General features: G+C 43.3%; 1 pseudogene; it reads right to left on the bottom strand.

Annotated features, from left to right (window-relative positions):
- Positions 1 to 1,341: 1,341 nt before the first annotated feature.
- LOC122693205 lies at positions 1,342 to 2,303 on the bottom strand (annotated as a pseudogene).
- Positions 2,304 to 20,202: the final 17,899 nt, after the last annotated feature.

Below are 20,202 nucleotides of genomic sequence, written 5' to 3'. Positions count from 1 at the left end.
CATTTGAAAAGACCCCGATGCTGGGAAAGATTGAAGGCAGGAGGAGAAGGAAACAACAGAGGATGAGATGGTTGAATGGCATAACCGATTCAATGGACATGAGTTTGAGCAACCTCCAGAAGTTGGTGATGGACAGGGAAGCCTGGCGTGCTGCAGCCCATGGGGTCTCAAAGAATTAGACACAACTGAGCAACTGAACTGAACTGAAATTCCAGTTATCTTTCTTCACATATTTCTTTCCTGGAGTGATTATAATGCATATTTATTTTTTGAATCTTGCTACTTTTTATCCCACATAACATAAACATTTCCCTGAGTTGTTATAAACTCTATACATATCAGTTTTTGCAATGCGAGAGACCTGGGTTCGATCCCTGGGTTGGGAAGATCCCCTGGAGAAGGGAAAGTCTACCCACTCCAGTATTCTGGCCTGGAGAATTCCATGGACTGTATAGTCCATGGGGTCACAAAGAGTCAGACATGCGTGTGCTAAGTTGCTTCAGTCGAGTCTGACTCTTTTCGACCCTATGGGCTGTAGCCTGCCAGGCTCCTCTGTCCATGGGATTCTCCAGGCAGGAATACTGGGGTGGGTTGCCATACCCTCCTCCAGGGAATCTTCCTGAACCAGAGATCGAACTTGCATCTCTTAGGCAGGCAGGTTTTTTTTTTTTTTTTTTTTTACCACTAGTGCCACCTGGGAACCCCCTCCATAGATTCTAGCAACAATTAATTCGTTAACTTTGATTGTCAACAAGGATGGAAATTTCCACATATGCTCATTATCTGTTTATATTTCTGTGCATGTGTATATGTGTGTGTATGCATTAAGATATATTATTTGATTATTTTATTAAAAAAATTGGGGGGACCACACTGCACAGCATTTGGGGTCTTAGTTCTCTGGGGATCAAACACATAACCTCTGCAATGGAAGCACAGAGTCCTAACCACTGGGGCACCAGGGAATTCCCAAGACACATATTTTATTTTATTTATTTACTTTTTATTGAAGAATAATTGCTTTATAATGTTGTGTTAGCTTCCGCTGTATAACATCATCAATCAGCTATACACATACATCTATCCCATTTCTCTTGAGGCTCCTTCCCATCAAGACATGTTATTTTGGATCGAAGAAAACTAAACCATAAGGGGCTCTAAGAGGGCATATTTATCAGGTAAGTCCCTGGACAGATAACTCTCTGTCAAGATTCATCTAATCCCAAAGAAAAGCAGGCACTAGCACCCTAGAGTTTCTAGACAGCATCTCTCCTTTCCACTAATTTTTTTTTGATTGATAAATTTTATTTAAGAACTTATACAAATATTACAGAGTGAATTTTAATCCTCATCTTCCTCCTCTTTCATCTTGATTAATCTGGAAGTAATGCAATTCATAACTTTCTTTGCTGTTAATGACTATGGCTAACCAATCACGTAGATTATTCTTCTTCAAATATTTTTTTGTAAGGTATTTCAAATGCCTTTTGGAAAAGGGCACCTCGGAAGTTACAGCGATCTTGCTCTTGCTTCTTTCGATGGTTAGGACACCACCATCCAGGTTGCCAGCTTTTCCATCCACCTTGATCCTCTCCCGAAGAAACTGCTCAAAATTGGTGCTATCCATGATTCCATCTTTTACAGATGGGTACAGTCCAGAGTGAACTTCAGGACCTGCTTCCTTTTTTTGCCCCCGCTTCGCCACAAGCTTTCTCACAGTCGCCGTGGCAGCAGCAGAGTCAGAAAGCTCCACTAGTTTTAAGATAGATCATCTCTTGTCATTCTTCTCTTTATATGTTTCCTTTAAGACTAACTACATTCTTAAGTATGATTTTTATTGTGTTGAGGGACCCTGGGGAGCATATCACTGATGGTGGAACAAATTCAGAGGGAAACATGGATTTAATGTCCAGAAATCTGTAGCACCACGGACCTCTCTAGGAGGACATCTCTCGGTAAGGCAAGTATTCCCAGGGCAAGACTCTGGGCAGCTTTGAGCCCTGTAGGAGAACAGTGCAGCCGCAGCAGCTTCCCTTCCGACTGACAGCATCTATAAATCCATTTCCCGTCTTGTAATTATGTCTCATGTAGTAATTAGCCCCTTCATATCAATGAAGCTAAATTTCCCTGTGTAATGGAGTGCAGCCTGAGTGTAGGAGACAAATTGAAATGCAGCTTTGGGTGGGGGGTAGGTGGGGGGCTGATGGGAGGTACCTCTGAGAGCTCCTCAGGGTCAGGGAGGACAGTCCTTGCTTGCAGAGCCCTACTGCGTGCCAGGCATTGTGCTGGGCCCCTTGCACCATGCGATTTCTTAAAATCCTCACACTGACCTTTCTGCTCGAGCACCTGCACTCTTTTTTAAAGATTTTTTTTTTTTTATCGTGGACCATTTTTAAAGTCTTTATTGAATTTGTTACAATATTGCTTCTGTCTTCTTTTTTAAAATTTCGGTTTTTGGGTCCTAAGGTATGTGGGATCTTACCTCCCTGACCAGGGATTAACCTGTACCCCCTGCATTGGAAGGGGGAGTTTTAACCGCTGGACTGCCAGAGAAGTCCGATCTAGTGCCTTCACTCTTGCTTTTACTGTCAGAGTGCAGCTTCTGCACCCTCCTTCAGGTGGAAAATCAAACCCAACAGATGACACTTCCTGCCAAAGCCCCTGTGGGTACCGAAGAGAGAGGTGCTGCAGAAGCCAGCCAAGGCGAGCTCTCGAGAGGGCTGCTTCCCTCCTGGAATTTCACTCCACAGCCCGGAGGCAAGCATGCATGGAGCCAGCATCAGGGTGGGACAGAAGCTCTTAGGGGTCCCGGGGGCTCAGGAGTCCAGGAGCACAAGGACCCCGCTGTAATGGGATCGTTTGGAGCATCCCAGCAACGCTTGGAAGACCAGGGAGGAAAATGTGGGCTGAGACAAGGCTGGGGGCGGGGCAGGCAGAGTGGGCGGGTGCAAGGAGCTCCCATCCCTTCATCTCTCCCCCTCCATCTTCCTCCTCTCCTTTCTTTTCCCTCTCACCTCTTCTCAGGCCTTTCCTTCCAATAATCAGGTTGTGTTTGGGGAGACATCCATAATCTTGTAGCTTGACAGAGAATTTGTGTGGGAGGGGAAGGGCCAGCACAAATTGTCATGAAGGTTAAGGGAAGGGTAGGAAGGACAATGGATTAGCCTGGAATCCTTGAGCAAGCTACTTAGATCCTGCTAAGTCCCTTTGTTCCCTGATCTCTAAAATGGGGATAATAACCACACCTTACTGGACTGAGGAGAAGGTGAAAGATACTTCATGTTCACTCAAACATGAGCTGGTTTTTCAGTGACTTGTCTAGGGAAACATGTATCAATGCATGTTTAAATATATCTGTCTACACATGTAAGTGCTGGTTTTTCAGTGACCTGTCTAGGGAAACATGTATCAATGCATGTTTAAATATATGTGTCTACACATCAAATTGCCGATATCGGCTGGATCATCAAAAAATCAAGAGAGTTCCAGAAAAACATCTATTTCTGCTTTATTGACGACGCCAAAGACTTTGACTGTGTGGATCACAATAAACTGTGGAAAATTCTGAAAGAGATGGGAATACCAGACCACCTGACCTGCCTCTGTATGCAGGTCAGGAAGCAACAGTTAGAACTGGACATGGAACAACAGACTGGTTCCAAATAGGAAAAGGAGTACATCAAGGCTGTATATTGTCACCCTGCTTATTTAGCTTATATGCAGAGTACATCATGAGAAACGCTGGGCTGGAAGAAGCACAAGCTGGAATCAAGATTGCCGGGAGAAATATCAATAACCTCAGATATGCAGATGACACCACCCTTATGGCAGAAAGTGAAGAGGAACTGAAAAGCCTCTTGATGAAAGTGAAAGAGGAGAGTGAAAAAGTTGGCTTAAAGCTTAACATTCAGAAAACTAAGATCATGGCATCTGGTCCCATTACCTCATGGGAAATAGATGGGGAGACAGTGGAAACAGTGTCAGACTTTATTTTTTTGGGCTCTAAAATCACTGCAGATGGTGATTGCAGCCATGAAATTAAAAGACGCTTACTCCTTGGAAGAGAAGTTATGACCAATCTAGATAGCATATTAAAAAGCAGAGACATTACTTTGCCAACAAAGGTCCATCTAGTCAAGGCTATGGTTTTAATAGTGGTCATGTATGGATGTGAGAGTTGGACTGTGAAGACAGCTGAGCGCTGAAAAACTGATGCTTTTGAACTGTGGTGTTGGAGAAGACTCTTGAGGTCCCTCGGACTTGCAAGGAGATCCAACCAGTCCATCCTAAAGGAGATAAGTCCTGGGTGTTCATTGGAAGGACTGATGCTGAAGCTGAAACTGCAATACTTTGGCTACCTCATGCAAAGAGTTGACTCGTTGGAAAAGACCCTGATGCTGGGAGGGATTGGGGGCAGGAGGAGAAGGGGATGACAGAGGATGAAATGGCTGGATGGCATCACCGACTCGATGGGCATGAGTTTGAGTAAACTCCAGGAGTTTGTGATGAACGGGGAGGCCTGGCATGCTGAGATTCATGGGGTCACAAAGAGTCAGACACGACTGAGCGACTGAACTGACTGACACATCTCCAATTGTAGACATACAATTTACTAAATGTATGTATTTTTGTCTTTTAGGAATTTAAACCCACCATGTATAATAACTAGTTCCTGCTTGTTAACAACTTACCCTATGCCAGACCCTATCTAGGATCTCTTGTTTCATTCTCAAAACCCTATAGGGTAGATATTATTAGTCCCACTTTACAGACTAGAAAACTGAGACCCCAGGTTAAGAAGATCTCCCAAGGTCATGGACCAAGTTAATGTTCAAACTCTCTGAAATAGACCTGAATTCTGAATCTTTAGTCTTTTTTTTTTTAAGCTATATAAATATTTTTCTTTTTTTTTCCCCCCTTTATTTATTTATTTATTTTTTCAGTGGGTTTTGTCATACATTGATATGAATCAGCCTGAATCTTTAGTCTTAATCATTGTGGTGTTTCTAAGAATCTGAGGTTTTTCATGTTGTTGTTCAGTCACCAAGTCATGCCTGACTCTTTGAGACCCCATGGACTGCAGCATGCCAGGCTTTCCTGTCCCTCACCATCTCCCGGAGTTTGCCCAAGTTCAGGTCCATTGCAGTCCATGGCATTGGTGAAGACATCCAACCATCTCATCCTCTGTTCCCCTCTTCTCCTGCTTTCAATATTTCCCAGCATCAGGGTCTCAGGGCTTTCCATAGCCAGACGTTTTTGGACTCAGAGGGAGGATATTTCCAACTCCATTTCCCCCAGGGCTGACTCCCTGCTTCCAGTCTATCATGGCTCTGGCTCAAAGCGATCTAAGGCAAGAAGCCAGAAAGGCTTTGGGAATGTGCTGTGAATTTCACCTCCGCAGCCTAGAATGTTTTTCCAGCTGTGTCCCCAATACCCAGGGGAGAGAGAGCCTCAGCTAAGGCCTCAGGCTCAGGGCAGGAGTGCGGGGCACTGGCTGGGTGACTGCCCCCATCACAGCAGAAGGTGTCTACCTGTAGATTGGAGGTTGCTGTTTCTCTCTTTCCACACTGCTTTGGAAACCTCTGTACCTTCTCCTTTTCCTGCTTCTTTGTTCTTGACCAGTGCCTTCTTGTCTTCATTATACAGAATTCTAGAAGGGTTCATTACAGGTCCAGCTCTTTGCCAGGCTGGGAGACCCCTTCTCCATCATCGCCAGTTCAAACAGTGAGTTGATCGGAATTTCCTGACAGTACAGTGGTTAAGACTTCACCTTTCAATGCAGGGGACAAGGGTTCGATCCCTGGTTGGGGAGCTAAGATCCCATATGCCACGGGGCCTGGGTGCCATGACTAGAGAGGCTGTGGCCACAGCCAAAAATAAATAAATAAATAATAAAAAACAAACAAACAGTGAGCTGGCAATGGATGAAGGGTATGAGTAAGAACTGGGATCTGCAGCCATGGGTTCAAATCTTGGTTCTGCCACTGTGCCCTGTCACTTGACCTCTCATGGACTTCAGTTTCCTTCTTTTACTTTCTTTTTTTTTTAAAGAAAGAGCTAATAACATCTATATTTTAGGGTTGTGCATGCATGTGCTAAGTCGCTTTGATCATGTCCGACTCTTTTCAACTCTATGGATTGTAGCCCGCCAGCCTCCTCTCTTCCTTGGATTCTCCAGGCAAGATTACTGCAGTGGGTTGGCCATGCCCTCCTCCAGGGATCTTCCTGACCCACAGATCGAACCCACATCTCCTGTAACTCCTGCATTGCAAGTGGTGCTGAGCCACTGGGGAAACCCTTTAGGGTTGTTGCTGGTATTAATCAATACACACGAAGGACTCAGTACAGTGCCAAATATATACTCAAGGCTCAATTGCTCTCATTTTTACCCCACATCAGAGACTTCACAAGATGCTTGACACACACAATTCTCCTTTGGATCACACAACAGTCCTGTGAAGTAGAAGTCATTTTATCCCCATTTTACAGATGAGGAAACTGAGGCTCATGGAAATCGGGTCACACAACATGTAGGAACTTGAGTTCAACCAGGACTGCCTGACTTCAAAGCTCCTGCTCTTAACCTCCTCATTGCACCTTCCTCAAAGACCTTCTCATAAAAAAAGTTGCATGTGTTTTCCTCCTCCCTTTCTGGGGCTTCCTAAGGGAAACCTCTACCATCTGAGGATGGCTGCAGGTGGCTCGTGTCATGTAATGAGAGGTGGGGGCAGTGTGGTACTGATGACCTTGTGGTGAGCTGGATTCTGTGATTACCCAGTTCTCGTCCAGCACTCATGCTGGGGATTCTGTCTCCAGACTGATCTGTAACAGGTCTGGGGGTGTCTGGCACAGTCAGGATGTGATCTGAGGGCTTTTAAAGCGATGAGAACAGACAGGGCAAAAATAAACGTTTGCATTAATCCATTATCCTAATGATCATCCTAAAGATAAGTGTGATCAGATATGAGCCTTGCTAAGATTGATTTGCCTAAAATAAGAATCTTATTTGCATTTTTCTGATTTTTCCTGACTTTGTTTAGCCACATCGAGACAGCTGCTGCTCTCACCAAGGACAAACATCTGAAGTAGATGGATACTGCCCACATGTATTTATGGGGCATAGTATCCTTTCCACCCACCTGTGTGTGTGTTGTAATCTCTTTGACACAGGGGAGAAGGACAGTTTAGGAACTTCAAGGTGACAGCTCTGGCTTGCTAAATCAGGGTCAGCCTTTCAACTTGCCTTTGATCATCTTTTTAACTTATGTAGAAAATATCTATGGAGCCACAGAATCTGCGGGGGTAAAGAGGCTTGAAGAAGAGCCTAATAGTTAAGTGTCTGATTTAGAAGACATAGTTTCTCAGCTCTTTTCTTTTTAAAAAAAGTTTTTAATTTAATTTTTTTTTTTAAATTTTGGGCTGTGCTGGGTCTTCGTGGATGAGCGTGGGCTTTCTCTAGTGGTGTGCGGGCTTCTCATTGCGGTGGCTTCTCTTGTTGCAGAGCATGGGCTGAAGAGCACATGGGCTTCAGTAGCTGCGGGCTTAGTTGCCCTGTGACATGTGGAATCTCCTAGGACCAGGGGTCAAACCTGTGTCCCCTGCAATGACAGACAGATACTTTACCACTAGATCACCAGGGAAGTCTTCTCATACCTCTTTTCATTAACTATCCATATCAACCCTAAGAGGTAGGTAGCTAGGGCAGGTATTTCCTACACATTACCACCCCCTCCCCCCGCCATTTTACAGATGAGAAAACAGAGACCCAGTGAGGTGAAGCAATATGATTTAGTTTATATGCTTTGTCAATAGTGTCGAAGACCCTTTGACTCCCAACCCTGGGTCTAAGACTTCTCTTCGGAGTTCTCTGCTGTTGGGCTCAGACTTTTGTGAGCAACTCTGAGAACTACTCTTCCAGGAGAAGACTTGTTCTTGGTCATATGGGTAAGACTACAGCTTTCATCCATTTGGTCTTCAGTGACCCTCCGTGGGGGAGACAAGGCAGTGAAAATAGCTAAGAGTAGGTGATGAGCACTTGTGTGTGCTTCCTGGAAGGGCTGATCACGAATCATAATGACCTATGAGGCCATAGTGTCCAAGCTTCAGAGAGATCCCACTGACCCCATTCCTAGCCTCAGCCTGGAGACCAGTCCCCTCTATGGTCAGCCCCTCTTGAACTTGACTTGGTGATTAACTTTGTAGTGGAAAGAACATGGACTGCGGAATCAAATACTCACGGGTTGAGTCCTAGCCTTGCCATCAATGTCTGCCGGTGTTCATAAGGGGATTCTCCATCCAGAACCTAATTTATTACACTATTTCACTTAGTCCATTATTTTACTTGATTTTGCAACATTGCCATGAGGCAGATTTCTAATATTGTTGCTCATCTTCCAACTAGAGGAAAACAGATCTATAGCGGTAAAGGCTAAATAACTTACCCGAGCTAGACAGGCTCATTTCTTGACTCCAAACACATATATGTATATGTATATATATATATATATATATTTAACTTCAGGAAAAATAGATAATGCATCACTTGGCTCAACATTTAAAAGATATAAAAAAAGAAAACTGAAAGTCTCTTTCTTACCCTTTCTTCCAGCTAGCGAGTCCACCTTCCTGGAGGCAATAAATGTTACCAGCTCCATGTGTTTTCTTATGGAGACTTGTTTTATATATACATATACACATATATATACACACACAAGCAAAGAGGTAAGTCTATTGTTTCTGGTTTTTTCTTTTTGTGAGTGCATAAATCCTTTTGTTTTGTTTTTTACTGAAGAACTTTTGTAAAGGTTTTATATATATGTGACAACTGTACTGTATTGATTTTGGTCATATTAATGCCAAGTAGTATTTTTAGTTAAACATGCTATATTCTCTCCATTTCCCTGCCTCTGCTCTTGCTCTCCCTCAGTGAGAAATGTGTGACTCCTCACTCATGCTCCTTATCTGGCAAGCTCCTGGGCATCTCTTAGGGTGCAGCACAGACGTCATCTCTTGAGAAACCTTCCTCAACTACCCCCTCTCCCCACTGAAACTTATTCATTTCCTTTTATCCTCACATTTCCCACACTTTTTTTAATAATTATTTTTAAAATAAGCTATTATATTCTCAAATAGCCCATAGGTCTCAGGAAACATTCATATACCTATCTGTCTGTCTGTCAATCTATCTATCATCCACCTAATCTATCTATCTATCTACCATCTATCTGTCTACCTACCTATCATCTATCTAATCTATCTATGTATATTTGGTGGGGTGAAGTTCAGATCTTTTTATTTAAGTGTCAGTATTTTGAATACAGTATTCTATTTCTTGCTTTCTGAAAACTTTTTGTCATAGAAAATTTTCACACATATATAAAAGTAGAGGAAGTAGTGTGAACTTCTATAGCTGTCAGCTCGCTTCAACAATTATTGCACATGCCAGCCTTGTCCCCTCTCCCCTCGATTATTTTAAAGCAAATCTCTGACATCATATAATTTCATCTGTAAATACTTTAGCATATATCACTAAAGGAAAATGACTTATAATATCTATCTCATGTAAAAAAATAAAAACTATCTATTAGTATTCAGGTTTCCCTAATGGGCTCTCTCTCTCTTTTTGTTCAAATCTAAATTCAGAGAAGGTCTACATATTGTATTTGGTTGACCCCTTGCTTTTTATCACCTGACAATACTCTTGGAGATCATTTCATACCAGAATATAAAGAACGGCTTCGTTCTTTTTCCATTGCAGGGTATTCTTTGTAGGGCTGTACTATAATTCACTTAACCAGTTTCCAGATAGTGGACATTTAGATCACTCCAAACCTTTGCAATTATATTAATAAACAATGCTGTATTGAATAACCTTGTAAGTATGTCACTTTGCACATGTGGGAGCATGTTTGCAAGATAAATTCTTGGAAGTGGAATTTTGGGGTGAAAGGATAATATGTATTAGTAACTGCAAAGATTACTGGTGGATCATCCTTGATGGAGGTGGTACCCACGCAGTGGATACTTCCACCAGCCATGTGGCTGAGAACATTTTCTCTGTCCCCTTCTCAGAAGCACCATCCTCTCAGACCTCTGTGCGATTGCATTTTCTGTGGATGTCTGTGGATGTCCCGTCTCAACTTGTCCATCTGATGAACTCTTGTTCTTCACAACTAAGCTTAACCCCCCACCAGGGTTTTGGGTTAGCGCCCACCCTGTGCTCCCAGAAAGCCCCTTTTCACAACATACATCACACTTCACACTGGATTCTCCTTACTGACTCATCTCTCTCCTCCACTGTTAGTGAGGTCCTTGAGGGTGTAGTCCCAGGCACACAGTAGGTGGTCTATGTGAATTGGTCCATTGAGGTGCTGAAGGACTGAGAGTTTAGGGTATAATCTCTGGTCTTATTCTGGGAGTTCAGGGACTTCTGCTATTTCCTTGGGTGGAACAAACCCAGAGTCATGGGTGCAAATCTGCTTTTGTAACCCTCTGGCACCCAAGTATTAGAGCCCAGAAAACCCCCCAAGCTCCACATTGTCCAGCCCAGGAGCCTACAACAGATGGCCTTGTATCACTGAGGCTGGGACGTCTGATTATCCTAGACCTACAAATCGTTTATGGATTCTGACTTTTTCTATTTAATCTGAAAACCTTAATTTTTTTGGTTGTTTTAAAAATCTAGGATTTCTTCTCACCCCACACATGAAACCACCATCCTCCAAATTATTATTCTCTGGATGGGCAGGAGTGGAATTAGTCCCCACAGAAGCAAGTTACGCGGGGCAGGTGGGAGTAATCCCATGTGCCCGAGGTGGGGGAGGGCAGAGCAGATGGCTCCCCGGGCAAGCCTTGAAAGCCAGGATTAAAAAGTAATTTTCAGCGTGCCCAAAATGGGACTGCAGATTTGGGTCACTGCAAATTAACTCTTTCGGGACTGTAGGCTGGAGATTCAGAGTCAAGAGGAGGTGTCCTGCCTCAGGGAGGGGCTAGGTGAGAACCCCTGGGTTTCTCCTTCCTGGGCCTCCTGGAGATCATCTCCTAGGTTTTTCCTTGAGAAGGCAGCTCAGGCCCTCAGGGTCAGCCTCTTCCAAGGGACAAGGCTCCTACTTCCCCTCTGAGTGTGGGCTCTGTCAGAGGGAGTTCTTCCTAAGGCTGGGGGAGGATTTGTGCCTCAAGAAATTGAGTTCTTACCAGTGCTCCACAGAGGCACCTCATCCTGTTATCAAAAGTATCTCAGGGGGACTTCCCTGGTGATCTAGGGGCTAAGACTCCGCCCTCCCAATGCAGGGGGCCTGGGTTCCATCCCTGGTCAGGAAACTAGATTCCACATGCCTTAACTAAGACCTGGTACAGCCAAATAAATAGATACTAATTTAAAAAGTACCTCAGGTATTTGCCTCACAAAAGACAAAGTGCTACCTCGCCAGTTACTTTCTGTGCTAGAGACGCTACAGTTCTTTCCCAATATAGGATCTAGAAGTAACTTCGCCACCCCCAGCAATAATTCCTGTGCCTCAAAAGCCAATGCATTATTAAATTCTCTTCGTTGAGGAAGGATATTTCCTCCCCTGCACTCTTGAATAGTAGAACTGTAATGAATGGGGTTTCCTTTTTCTCTTTGTTGGCCAGGAAGCTCAGAGCCAAATTCACAAAGTAATTCCCCAGTCTCTGTGAATGCATTTCATTTTTTCCACCTAGCTTGTTATTCTATTCTAATTTACATATTTCCTTTATCTCATTTTTGTTTTCCTATCTAAATTGCACTGTGTTGCCGAATGGATATCCTGTTATTGCAAATCCTTTGTACAACTAGGTAGAATATAAGTAATTAAAAGCAGAAACAATTCATGCTTTCATTAATTAATTCAGCCTTTAAAATCAGCACCTGTTAGAGGCTTAATACTGTAGTAGATGAGGGGCAGATACAAATAAAATACATTTAAAGATTTATCACCTATTATATACCAGGTACTATGCCTGGGACTTTTCATGTCATCTGTTTCAATTTATGTTCAACAGCAATGTTATGACATAAATAATTAAATGAGTTGGAATACATGAAAGCACTGTGCCCAGTGTCTGGTACAGTAAGTTCTAAATAAGTGGTAGCTATTCTTCCTATTAAGTATCATTATTCTCATTTTAAAAGAGGAAACTGTAGTTCTTAAAGATTAAATTACATTGTTGTAAGAGTTTAATGAAAATAATGAACCATGAGCCTGGCAGATGTAGGTTCAGCAGACATTTGAGGTCTTTTTGGGCTGCCCAGAATCCATTTTCATTTCTTTTAGTAAAATGTTAGTGAAAGTGTTACTTGTTCAGTTGTGTCTGACTCTTTGTGACCCCATGGACAGAGGAACCTGCCAGGCTCCTCTGTTCATGGAATTCTCCAGGCAAAAATACTGGAGTGGGTAGCTATTCCTTCTCCAGGGGATCTTCCCAACCCAGGGATTGAAACTGGGTCTCCTGCAGTGTAGGCAGATTCTTTACCATCTGAGCCACCAAGGACTACCCTTTTACTTCTTTGCGGGGAACTCTACTCCCTAATGCATTTGTAAATCATGTGCTCTGTGCCAGGATTTATTTCTCACTCCAGGAAAGGAGCATGTGACTCAAGCATGGCCAATCAGTGCTTTGAATTTACCTAACCACAGTAATTGGTTCAAGACTATACCGTGTGACTCTGATTGGTCCAATTAAAGTGATCCTAGGATTTCTGTGGGCATTATTGAGAAGAGAATTATTTTCCTTATTACTAGGCCCGGAGCCTGACCATGTGTATGATTGGAGTATGGGCAGTCAAACCTCTTCTTTCTTTGATTGGAGAGTCCATTTGATAATGGAGCCAACAAGAGAATGTGGAGTCTAGGCTTTCCGGGTGGTGCTAGTGGTAAAGAACCCTCAATGCAGGAAACTTAAGAGATGTGGGTTTCATCCCTGGTTCAGGAAGATCCCCTAGAGGAGGAAATGGTAACCCACTCCAGTATCTTTGCCTGGAGAATCCCACAGACAGAGGAGCCTAGCAGGCTACAGTCCATGGGTCACAAAGAGTTGGGCACGACTGAAGAGACTTAGCATGCATGCACACAGAGATGGAGAGAGTGAAAATGGGTTCTGAAGATATTATTCCCCTGGGTCAAGCTACACCTGAAGCCCACTTGATCTGGTCCAGAGTCGTTTGCTTGCTTTACTGATAAATTCCTTTAAAAAAAAAAATTTAAACCTGTTTGAGTTGGGTTTGTTACAGCTAAAATGATGTTAATTTATTAAGGCATTCAGTAACATTTTGTTCCTTTTCTTTTTCCATTTAATAGACTTGCCCAGTGTCATAGTATTTGACACTGTGACAGTGTTTGAACCTGTTTCTGGCCCCAAAGGCCGTGTATATCATGTTCCCTGAGACAGGAACTTGCGTGTAGTTGGGAATGAGACAGAGACAGATGAAATAGGTGGACAATGTGTCATGGGGGGACAGCTTAGCCATTGTGTAAAAACTGTGGGCAAGTGCTTCTGGAGCACTTTCCCTCCACACTCTCCTCCCCAGAATCTGTAAATGATCTGGGAGAAGCACAAATGCTGATTCACAGACATGCCAGCTGGCACTGTATGTTTCTACGCAAGGAGCTGACGCTTTCTTTCCCTGCTTATTTAAAGGTAAAATCTTGCCTAGAGCTGAGGCTGGATGAAACAGTCAGAGATATATCCATAGCACTGGACTCCGACTCCCCATGTGACCTTTCTGGTTGAGTCATCTCCCTCCTGAGATGGGCTTTCTCATCTGCACAATGAAGCTTGGCAAATGAGGTACAAATGAGATCTCATAAATCATTAAGCCTGAAGGTTACTTCTGGGTAGCCCCACCCAGATAACTGCAGAACTGGGCCTCTCCTCGCTGGTGTATCTGGGAGTCCTTGAGGGTGTTTGTGAATAAGTCCAGTCTTATACCACCTGCAGCTTCCTGGAAAGACCCTCTGCTCCCCCAGATCAGGGCATCATGTTGCCTAGAGCTCCCTCAGTCTGTGGCATGTACTGCCCCATCGCTCTGCACCTTTGATGAGGAAGGAAAGTCCTTTCTCCATGCCTTAAAAAAAAAAAAAATTATTTGGCTGCGCTGGGTCTTAGTTGAGGTGTGATCTTTAGCTGTGGCATTTGAACTCTTAGCTGAGGCAGTTAGGATCTAGTTTCCTGAAAAAACCCTGGGCCCCCTGCTTTGGGAGTACAGAGTCTTAGCCCCTAGACCACCAGGGAAGTCCCCTGTTCCTGTTTCTTATAGAGAGAATTTCCAGGGAGTTGTGTGCTTTTCAGGTCATGGTAAACCTGTAGGAAAAGAGAGCCAGGCTGTGAACTATTGGGAGGCTCGGTGAGGCCCTGGTTATGCAAGTTTTATTACTTTCCTTGCACCTCCCTGCCTAGGGACGTGCACCAAGCTACACATAGGAGGACGAAAGAGCCAGTGTCCCCACTCCAGGACAACTTCAGCAAGTGTGAAAGATGCTTTGTTGCAGGCAGCACGTTCAAAAGAAATAAGCTTGGTGAGACAAAATTCTGCCAGGGAGATGCTCACCCAGTTTTGACACTCTGGGGGGTGAAATCACAGTCATTTGCTTTTTTTTGTTTCCAATACTGAGTGGCATGTGGAATCTTAGTTCCCCCACCAGGGATCAAATCTGCGACCCCTGCAAGTGGAAGCATAAAGTCTTAACCACTGAACCACCAGGGAAGTCCCTCACAGTTCTAATAATGAGCTAGGTCCACCCCATTCAGGATACAAGGGTGATTCAAAGGTGGTGCTAGTACATATTTTAAAACTGGCTCTCCAGAAGAAAAATATATATGCTTCTTATAAATTTGGTATAATTTAGTATTCTTGATGTATAAATTTATTCTAAAATTTTATTGCTAGAAAGGGTATGTAGCACACTATTCATAAATAATAAAATACACAATACTTCTTTGTAAATTCCATATAGTCTGTTGAATCTCACAATGCTTTTATTGACCTTTATTGAACTCTTGTATCCATAGTCCATAGTCCAACTGTGGTTGCAATTCAATCATGATTTGACAAAATCAGACTATGTATAAATGCTTGGTTATTATCCAGTTCAGCAAAGAAGGCACTCATGTCTCTAAACAAGTGAGTATAATTCCACTATGAATGTTGGTTGATATTTTCACTTATGTTAAGGAGTAAGACAAAAGAGAAACAACAAAGACATATATCAGAACTTCATCTGTTCATCAGTGATATAGAGACTTCTTTGCTGAATCAGGTAGTAGTTTTTGAATGCTGGGAGGGTATGTCCTCAACTTTTTGTACTGATCACAATGTCATGATTATAAATACAACATGGGTTTAAACTGAATCTGCATTATTAACATTTTCTCCATCATATTCTTGCCTATACAATCAACAATTTCCATGGTATAAATCCTCCCACCATGAATGATTTCAGTTTACCAATGTTAAGTCACGAATGGGAAGGGATGCAAGATAGGAAAACATTACATATAATATTTCCACCAAACAGACTCAAGAGACAAGAGTAACCTCAAGAGCATAGGTGCTTATAAAATGTAGTAAAATAATTATAAAGTGGTGAGTTTCGAGTATATGTCACCTTTGTTTTTATGTAATTTGTTTCACTATCAATATATATAATTAAAAAAATTTTTTTTGCCACAGCACGTGGTATGCAGGATCTTAGTTCCCCAACCAGGAATCAAATCAGTGCCCCCTGGAGTAGGAGTGCAGAGTCCTAACCGCTGGACTGCTAGGGAAGTCCCCTATAATTTAGTTTTTAATAATGGCTGTATTTAATAATCAGCTTGCAAAATTCCTGAAAATTTAACAATTGGCTCTTGTGAACCAATACAAGCTGGCTCTGTCACTCCCCTGCCAAGGAGAGTGGCAGATCACACTTCTGGCTCAAGCCACATTTGGTTAAGAGAACTAGATCAATCGCTCAGCATACTAACACCAGATGAACTTTTAAGGCCAGTTCTGCTTTCCTGTCTGATATTATTAGCCATGTGGCTGAAGGGGTCATTCTGGGTAGCTGTAGATCCTCCAAGCCAGTGCTTCCAGCCCTGCATCAGCAGCTTCAGCATAACCCCAAGAATTTTGGAAATGCAAATTTTCAGGGCCCTTGCCAACCTACTGAACTGAACTACCCTCAGAGCTTCTGGGGATATTGTCCTGCTACCCATTCCTAAAGTGTCAGACGCCAAGTTCCAGGTGTTTCTGATGTACCCTCACTTTGATGTTCTTTTCTGGGGACAATGGGAATCCCAGGAGGCACAGTGGTAAAGAATCCACCTGTCAGTGCAGGGGACGCAAGAGATGTGGGTTCATTTCTTGGGTTGGGAAGATCCCCTGCAGGAGGAAATGGGGACTATGGTTCAAGGAGTCTCGCTCTTTGGTGTGTCCCACATTATTCTTGCCCCATGTTCTTTTTTTTTTTTCCATTTATTTTTATTAATTGGAGGCTAATTACTTTACAATGTTGTAGTGGTTTTTGCCATACATTGACATGAATCAGCCATGGATTTACTTGTATTCCCCATCCCAATCCCCTCTCCCACCTCCCTCTTCACCCAACCCCTCTGGGTCTTCCCAGTGCACCAGCCCCAAGCGCTTGTCTCATGCATCCAACCTGCTTGTCTCATGCATTCAACCTGTATTCTTGCCCCATGTTCTTGATGATGGAGTGTCAGCTTTTCAATTCAGAACCTTTGTTATTTCTTGGTGTGCTCAAAGCAAAGGGGTTATGAAAAGAGTTATCGTCACTTGGTTCCCATGCAAGGTTACACCTCCATCCAACATGCTTTGTAAAATGGTGCAATGGGACAGGTGTTTCTCCAGCTTCTGTACCCCAGGGCTCAGTGCTTACATCATCTCTGTGATCAGTATTCTCCGGTGCTGTGAACACAGCAGGGGCAGTTTATTTTCATTTAATTAATTAGTTTATTTATGGCTGTGCTGGGTCTTCATTGTGGTGCAGCGGCTCTTGGTTACAGCACACGGGCTTTTCTCTAGTTGTAGCACCAGGGCTTAGTTGCCCCACCACTTGCGGGGTCTTAGTTCCCCAACCAGGGATCGAATCCCTGTCCTCTGCATTGGAAGGCAGATTCTTAACCTTTGGACGACCAGGGAAGGCCCAAGTGTGGGCACTTTAAATTGCTTTTAGTCAGGAGCAGGGCTTCCTGCTTTGACGGGGGGCTCAATGTAGATGCCCCATCTGTGCTTTCCTGTGACACTGACTCTGATATAAAGTTAAATTACTCCTTTCCTGTAAATTAGCTGAAGTGGCAGAAATCCAGGGTCAAATGGACATAAATAATAAGTAATTTTATTTTTCATAACTGAAGTCCATGGGCTTTGGAAGTGGTTGGTTTAGAGGCTCAGGATCAGCATCATGGACCCAAGTTCTTATCTCTCTGCCATGCCATTCTCCACATTGGTCTACCTTTAGGTTGTTAGCAAGATGGCTGCAGCGGTTCCAGCCATCACAATGAGAGTACAAAGTCCAGAGCAGGGGCTATTGACTGGGCTCTATGGGCAAACTCAGGGAGCCATGAACCTGAGTGGGAAAAAGAATCACATCACTCACTTCTAACTGAAATGTGTTGTTTTCTTCAGTTATGAGTGTAGGCAACAAACTATGGTAGCATAGTATACTGTGGCTTTGCCATCAATAGAAATCACATGTATTTTCACACATAATTGTGAACATAATGTGACATGTTATTTATCTTAACCCCACTGTGAAGTTAGAGTAGCTATCAGACCCATCACTAGATCTTGATATTGAATATATTAAAAAATATCACATATATTATATCATAAATATTGTTTTAATGTTTTAATAATGTTACATTATAATTGTTTGCATGTGATTTATTTTATATATTTATATATTTAAAAACATTATTCTGAAAAGGGGTCCAAAAAATTCACCTGACTGCCAAAGGGATCCTGGAACCCCAAATTTTTTTTTAAAGTTTGAGAATCCCTAATGTGGAAGAAGAAATGAGACCATCTCCTCCTATCTTTCTGGTGTTTCTCTGAAGAAACAGCACATTTCATTGGCCGGAACTGGGTCACATGACATCCTTGAGCCAATTATTGTGAAGGGAAATGGAATTACCTTGGATCAGTCAGGTCCACTCTTGGTCAGGGCCCGTGGTCAGCTTTCCCTGAGGCATGGAGCTACTTGGAGCAGAGTGGATGTGAGAACAAACCTGGGCTCTGATAGGAAAGAGAGAGGGGTGAATGGATGCTGGATAGGTAGTCCCTCAGGTGCTGTGGTCAGGTGTAGCTCAGATCTTCATTGCTCTCTGCTGCATATCAGAAGGATAAGACTAAGATAAAAAGAGCACTTGGCACTTGGGCTTTTTTCCCTTTCCAGAAAGTTTCCAGAGGAAGGCATGCATATGTGAAGTCTTAGAGAATGAATAAGACTTGGCCAGGAGGTAGATGGAAAATTATTCCGGAGTGTGGAAATAGTATGCACAAAGGCTGGAGACATGAGAAGGCATGGTGTGTTCTGGGAACTACAAGTCTTCAATATCTGGTAAGAAAGGGAATGGCAAGAAAAGAAACTGGTGAGACGGAGTGAGGCACCAACAAGAAGGGCATTGGGTGCCAAGGTTGGGGTTAGGATTCTGTTCTGGAGAAGGCAGGTCATGTCTGAGGAACTTTAAACAGAGCAGTGACATGATCTTATTTTGTTTTTTTTTGTTTGTTTGTTGTTGTTTTTTTTCTCCCTGCAAACTCATTCTGATTATAGATAGAATAGATAGAAGGGAGCAAGGCTGGAGGCAGAGAGGCCACTTAGGGGCCTGTTGTTAAATCAGAGGAGAGATAGTGGTCTGAACAAAAGAGGAGCTGGTGAGGCTGGAGAAGGATGAATGGCTCTGACAGGACATAGGGGGCTGGTTGCACGTGGGATGAGGGTGGGGGTGAGGGAAGTAGACAAGACCCAGGTGACCCCCACTTTTGTGACCTGAGCCAATGGTGGAACCATTCACTGACTAGGAGAGAAGAGGAAGTGTAGTTGGGGGCAAGCAGAGGTCAGAGTAGATGATGAGATCATAGGTTCAGAACTGGACAGATTGTGATATAATTTTGGCTCCTTTTGGTCTTGGCATTCCCTATTCTTGTACTTTCCCTGAAAGCTTGAAACTTCCATGACTTTTCCACGAGAACCATGATGCTGAAAGCCCCGAGATCTTTGTAGAAATAGGAAGATCTGGTTGGAGAAGGGATGACACTCAGTGATATAATTTTGGTTCGCTGCTCCAAAGATTCACTAAAACAATACAACCACTAATTCTGTCTCCTAGTACACCAGGAAATGGAAGCTTTGCAGGAAAACCAAGTTGTATTATAATTATAGGCTTTTCAATAAGCATCATGGGTGATATTTTGCACCAAACAATGAGGTGTTGAAGACCTTACTGCTTTTGGTCCTGTTCATAGAGTAAAATCAGACTCAGCAGAATTCAGGGACTTTTAAATAGATTTGGAAAGTGGCTCTGAGCCAAGGTGCCTGCCACTTTACAGAGTAAATTATCAAGGCAATAAGAGGCTGGAACTTCAGCCTGGGGAAATGGTTAATTGCTTTGCCCTCTAGTTATTGTTTCCATCCTACGCTTACTGCAGAGGGTAGCCTTCCAAGAGAGGGGCTGTAAATTTCATAGTGGGTGCGGGTGGGGGGAACCTATGTTGAGGCAGGAAAGGCAAGCAGTTGTTGATGCCAAGGTTAATTATCAATCATGGAAAACATGCACTTTTTTAGGCAGTGCTGTCTAACAGCACCTTCCTTCCATTTTGGCTTCTTCCTGGGTTCTCAGTTCCCTTCGTAGGTAGTCACGTGTACCCATCAGCCAGCACACACGCGGGAGGACCCGTTCTACAAAACCTTGGGCTGGCTATTGTTTTAGATGCTTGTATGCCCGCAGGGTCTGTAGACATGGACATTATTAGTCTAAGTCCTTTAAAAAGAGGTTGCCTGAGCCTGGATGGGAGGGGAGTTTGGGGAAGAATGGATCCATGTATATGTATGGCTGAGTCCCTTTGCTGCTCACCTGAAACCATCACAATATTGTTAATCGGCTCTGTGCTGTGCTGTGCTTAATCGTTCAGTCGTGTCTGACTGTTGGCAACTCTTTGGGTTATAGCTCACCAAATTCCTC

Source organism: Cervus elaphus, chromosome 5, assembly GCF_910594005.1.
Source record: "Cervus elaphus chromosome 5, mCerEla1.1, whole genome shotgun sequence".
Taxonomy (NCBI): Eukaryota; Metazoa; Chordata; class Mammalia; order Artiodactyla; family Cervidae; genus Cervus; species Cervus elaphus.
The sequence above is the reverse complement of the archived record's forward strand: the minus strand, read 5'-3'. Positions and strand labels throughout refer to the sequence as shown.